Here is a 5,397-nt window from a genome sequence, read left to right as displayed (position 1 = left end):
AGAGGTATGCAGGCTTGTAGTACAAGAAATCTGAACAAAGCCCTATAAAATAGGACGATAAAGGCAAACAAATAAGGACATAGTTTAAATATTGCTCTTATAAACTAAGAAAGTTGCTAGAGTAACAGGGTTTGTTTTAACATATTTTCTGAAGGATTTGAAGTCTGAAACTCAAACGTAGGTCATTTTTACTGACTTCAGTCTTCGGATCATCCCAGCGATTTGCCAGAAAACCACAAATGTTATGATGAACAGTCCAAAAATATGAGACAAAAATCTGGACAGGTAAGAGATATGTAGTGTATATACATTCACTCACACACTCGTGCACGTAGGCTTGAATAACTGTAATATTCTTGCATATTTTAGATACTGGTTTTGTACTTAATTGGGTGGGGCGGAGCGGCCTTAGGTCAACTGGTGCCCTAGGCAAAAGGGCTCCACGGCGCCCCCACCACACCACCCGGTGCCCCCATCCTAGTGGTGTTTCCTACACCAAATAAATACTGGAAAAGCGCCCCTACTACAGCGGCGCCCTAGGGGGCCGCCTAGTTGGCCTATGCTATCAAGACAGCCAATAAGCTGGAAGCTGGTACGTCGTGGTTGCAATAATTACTTAGATAATTTATTGATCGCTAATGCAAATACCAACGCAGACAGGGACATATGAAAAGATTCTGCAAACCAAGCACCGAAACACCCCCAGACGGAACCAAATTGTTGAATTAAAATCATAGAGGCTGCACAACTTGTGCCACTCTATGTGTAATCGTAAAACACAGCAGATGAGCGAACATACTGTTTTCACAAGGTACCTGGGAAGCAGTTTGTATATTGAAAAGCTCAGAGAATGACCTCAAGCTGCAGACACATCAAACAGGAAAGGGAACATTCACAAATATGTGTTAATGTCTTAACAGCACTTTATTTCAGATTTAAATTGTGGGATAGTAGTGCTTCCGGGGACAATTTACAGTGTGTGTGTGTTTGTGTGTGTGTGTGTCCTTTAGTGGAGTGTGCCATCAGCAGAAACCTGCTGGCCTCCTCCATGTCCTGCAATGAAAAGATCTAGCTGGCCAGCTGAGGCACGCGCCTCCCTCATTATAATCACAATGAAGGGCAAAGCGGAGCAACAGTTTGCAAATCTGCTCTCAGCTATACACTGAGCAGACTCCAGATTGCCAGCTCACTGACCATGTGGCAGCCCGAAACATCAGGCAACTGGGAGCCACTATTATTGATGACATGTGGCTGTACACAAGAAGAAATCAATCATCATCTTGTCCATGGAGCGGGTGCTAAAGGCTCAGTGCCAATCAACAGCTTCACACATAAATCACAGCTCTCGGCTTCTTTCGGAGCCAATAGTGTCAGAAGCTCCCAGAATGAAAAAAAAAAAAACCTAAGCCAATATCTTAAAACACGCATAGCACAGAAAGGGGCATAGCACAGTTTATTTACCTGCGTGGAAACGGGCACCATGTGATGTCATAATAAAATGGTAGTCTTAACTGTGTGATTCTATGCCGTGGTGCAGCAGAAGTGCCCCCCCCCCCCCATTTATCTGAATTAGTGTATACTATGAAATGGAAGACAGCCTTTTTCTTCCCTGTTCTTTACAAGAATAGTTGATGCTAAGGCTTATGTTTTATTTTACATTTGTTAACTAATGAAGCTTACACAAGAGTTTCACATATCAAGCCGTCTATGTTGAGCAAATGCACTTAGGAGAATACAAATTCAGATGGAAAATATTTTGGAAATGAAGTGCAGTCTGTCAGTATAGATAAAACAGCCATTAAAAAGTTTCCTATTGGGTGCGGTTTGGGTTTGAAGTTGTTGTTGGCGGCAAATTAAAGACACGCGCGCTCAAAACTACCCGGCAGGGTTAAGATTACTGACTTTTTTGTGGTAAAACAGTAGAGGCTGCACAAACCGGTGCTCTCAGATGACAGCGCGCCAACAACTACTGTTTCTTTCAGTAAATATAGCGGGAGAGTGTTTCTTTAGTTACGTGAAGTAAGCTGCAAGCATTATCCAAAATAAACATACCTAGGGCAGCAAAATAGCCCAAGGCCAGAGACAGCATTGCGTTTGGTAAAGTTTACGTCATATACAGATTTAAAACTACAAATACCATGCTCAGGTTTTTTTTTCTTTTTTTTTTTGGGGGCTTCTGTACTGCCAAACTCCGAGTGCTTAAACTGGGTGTTTGAAATAAATTCATCTTTCGAAATTTTCGGAATTCACCGACGAAAACGTGAGACCTAATATATAGTGGTATGTTGCTGAGTAAGGCTTTTCTTTACTAGTAACCATTATTTGTCGTCCTTCTTGGCTTCTCTTCTTATTTATTTTATTATCTCTTTAAATTCCCCGTTTAGAAATTTGCTGTTGGATAGAATTGTGTGCGTTATGGCTCTGTCTGGGCCTCCCTGATCCAAAATGTGTAACTTCTGTGCATACCTCTCAACTGCCCCTGGTTCTGCCTTATAGTTTTGAACCGTCTGACATAAAATGTTTGGTCACTGAGGTTAATAATGCCATATATTACAGTCTGGTATTTCTTATTGGTTAGAAAACGCATGTTGATATAACTTCTTGTATTATTACATTTTTTAAGTGAATTTGAGTAGTTTCAAAACTGTCCATGATTTTTGGACCCTTTGTCTCTGCATTATTTTATTTTTGTCTTTGTCCCTGATTCTTCTAAAGAAGTCGAGAGCCGTGAGTCTAAGCAGAGCACTACTAAAAACGTTCACATGTGTGGGTAGGTGCCCTCACTTAAATGGCCACACAGTCCTTTCCATACACTGCACTGTTAGGCAGATGTCGCCAGTAGAGGCGCAGAACTTGTCTCGTGCTGGTCAGGGATGGGCGGGGATCACTGGGAGGGCGTTTCTGTTTGTGGCAGCAAGTATTCATCTGTGTGAGTAAAGCCGGGGATAGTTCGGCAGGTGCGCCTCATTACCATACAGCTGAAGACTCAGCGCGTCCCCTGAAGTAATTATCCCAACATCTAGTCCCCCACCCATCCTGCAGCTTAACAAAACCCCTCCGGATGGTCACAATAGAGTCCTCTCTCGGCTAAAGGCTGCCCAATTTAATGATCAGCACGCGCCGGAACAATTAGAATTTGTAAAAGAAAAAAAAAGGTGGGGGGGGGGGTGGTTGTTTTCTCTCTCCCATATACACTTGCATAAAAATGGCACGTGACAAACTAAGGGAGTTTGTCTGACCATCTAGTATCTCTGCCGCGCGCACACAGATTTATGTTACCGAAACTAAAGTATATGTAACATACAGAAACTTAATTCTAAAAAGTCATATGTCGTTTATAACATTTAGCTGACGCCGATTTGGTAAATCTCCCTTGTATATATCAGTATTCAACACGTTTCTTTCCAAGTCAATGGATGAAAGAAGACGCTAGTTGAAATGATATTTGTTATCTGTACAGATTTTTGCAGAATGTCAAGATTTTTGCCTCGTATCTTTGGTCTGTTACTCATACGAATTGTGTTTTTGATAAATATATCGCTGGCATGATCTAATGATTAAAGCCACTAAATGATGACGCATTTGAGTTTCAGACTTTGTATCCTTCCGGAAATGGATGCTAACAGAAATCCTGTTATTCTAGCAATTTTCTAAGAATGTAAGAGCAATATTTTAAATGTGTCCCCATTTTTTGGTCCTTTGACCCCCCCCCCAAAATCATGTTTTTTTTTTTTTGTTTTGTCCAGATTTCTTGTGCCAAGAGGTTAAGAGGTATGGTTGAAATGTTTCAGTAACCTGCTACTTGATTCACTATAAGGCACTGGTTAAAATCTTTCAGTGGTCTTAAATCAGAACCCTGACCTGTATTTTTATTTATTTATTTATGTAGACTGTGCTCTGTTACGACAGAAAACATTTGCAGAGGAGATACGGAGAAATGTTATGCATGGCAAAGGTAACCAAAAGTAAACATGCTCAACTATATTAAACTGAATTCACCATACTTATATTCACACACACTTGTTACACGTACATTAGTTACCCTTAAAGTGGCATTTAAATTCGGATGGTGCTTTGCTGTCCTTACCATTGTATAAGTCAAACTAAGAAATTGTTTGATAAAATATGCTATGTTGATAGTATGGTCATTCTGACCTGTACGTATCGTTAATCATGCAAGCACAGGAATCGGTAGTTTCCGTTGGGTAAACAAGTTTGCTCGAGAAAATGTCAGTTGTATTTAGCAGACCTGGCTACTTTCCATTTAAGAATAAACTGTAGTTTCAGGATTTAAGTTACTAACTGTCCCTGAAACGGACACAGAGTCTCTCGTCTCATAGTTTGTTATATACCTTCCTATGACTCGAAGGCAGTGTACTGGTTAAGCATTTATTTATGTTTTCCTAACCGGGCTCCCTGCTGAGCTGTGTCTTTGTGGCCCACCATCAACTGAGCCCCTGGAGAAGGGCTCTAACAGAAATATTGTCTGCGTTCAAAAGAACAGTTTGTTTGATATATACGCGTAAAATGACAATGAATTATTTTCTTAAGTAATCAGATCCAGTTCTGTAGTAAGTGACCATATACTGACAAACTAAACAGCATAGGAAATAAAGGCATGAGTACGCGAATAGTGAAGTTTTCAGACTTACCTAATGCTGTGAAGCAAATGAAACATGCTTACAGACGAAAAGAATTGTGAATCCTGGCCAAGGAAAGGTTGGTCGACGCAAACGAAGCCTGGACACTTGTGGTTTACTCATTAGAAAAAGAAATGCAGTTAAATTTTACACAAAGCATACTTGCATTGCATTGTATAACTGTCCTATTATTACATTGGCACTGACCAGCATACCCCTTAAGTTACCCTGTATCACCTGTAGTAGGTAGACTTAAATTACCAGGATTAAAGTATGTGCAATTGAAGACAAGTTAAAAACAATATACACACATATACACAAGTTCTGTGTGCATTCAAGTTCCGGGCTTCCTCAGGTAGGGGCCAATTTCTTCACAAAAGCCACCAGTCACCGGTCCCAGATCTCATTTAGACATGTTTCTGCAGAGCATTTGCATATCTACAACTTTTCACATCTGTACTTGTTACATCACTGGGATGGAGGTGTGAGCTATTACGCTGTCAAGGAACTGTGAAGGACCAAGAGCTGAGTTTTTTTTCTTTTCTAAATTATTGTCATTATCTTATAACAAGGTGACATCAGCGAGGCAACACCTCCCTCCTGCTCCGGATTTACTTTCCTGGTACCCACTATATGAATGAATGAATGATGATGGGGGGGGGGTCGCTTTTGTTCTTTTGATTCGGGGGAGGACTAGCTTTGGCAATATGACACCTCAGGAAGGGCTGTTTATAAAAAGGCAGGCGACAGGCAGCGC

Source organism: Protopterus annectens, chromosome 1.part0, assembly GCF_019279795.1.
Source record: "Protopterus annectens isolate FY-2018-M chromosome 1.part0, PAN1.0, whole genome shotgun sequence".
NCBI lineage: Eukaryota > Metazoa > Chordata > Ceratodontiformes > Protopteridae > Protopterus > Protopterus annectens.
Note: the sequence above shows the minus strand (reverse complement) of the source record.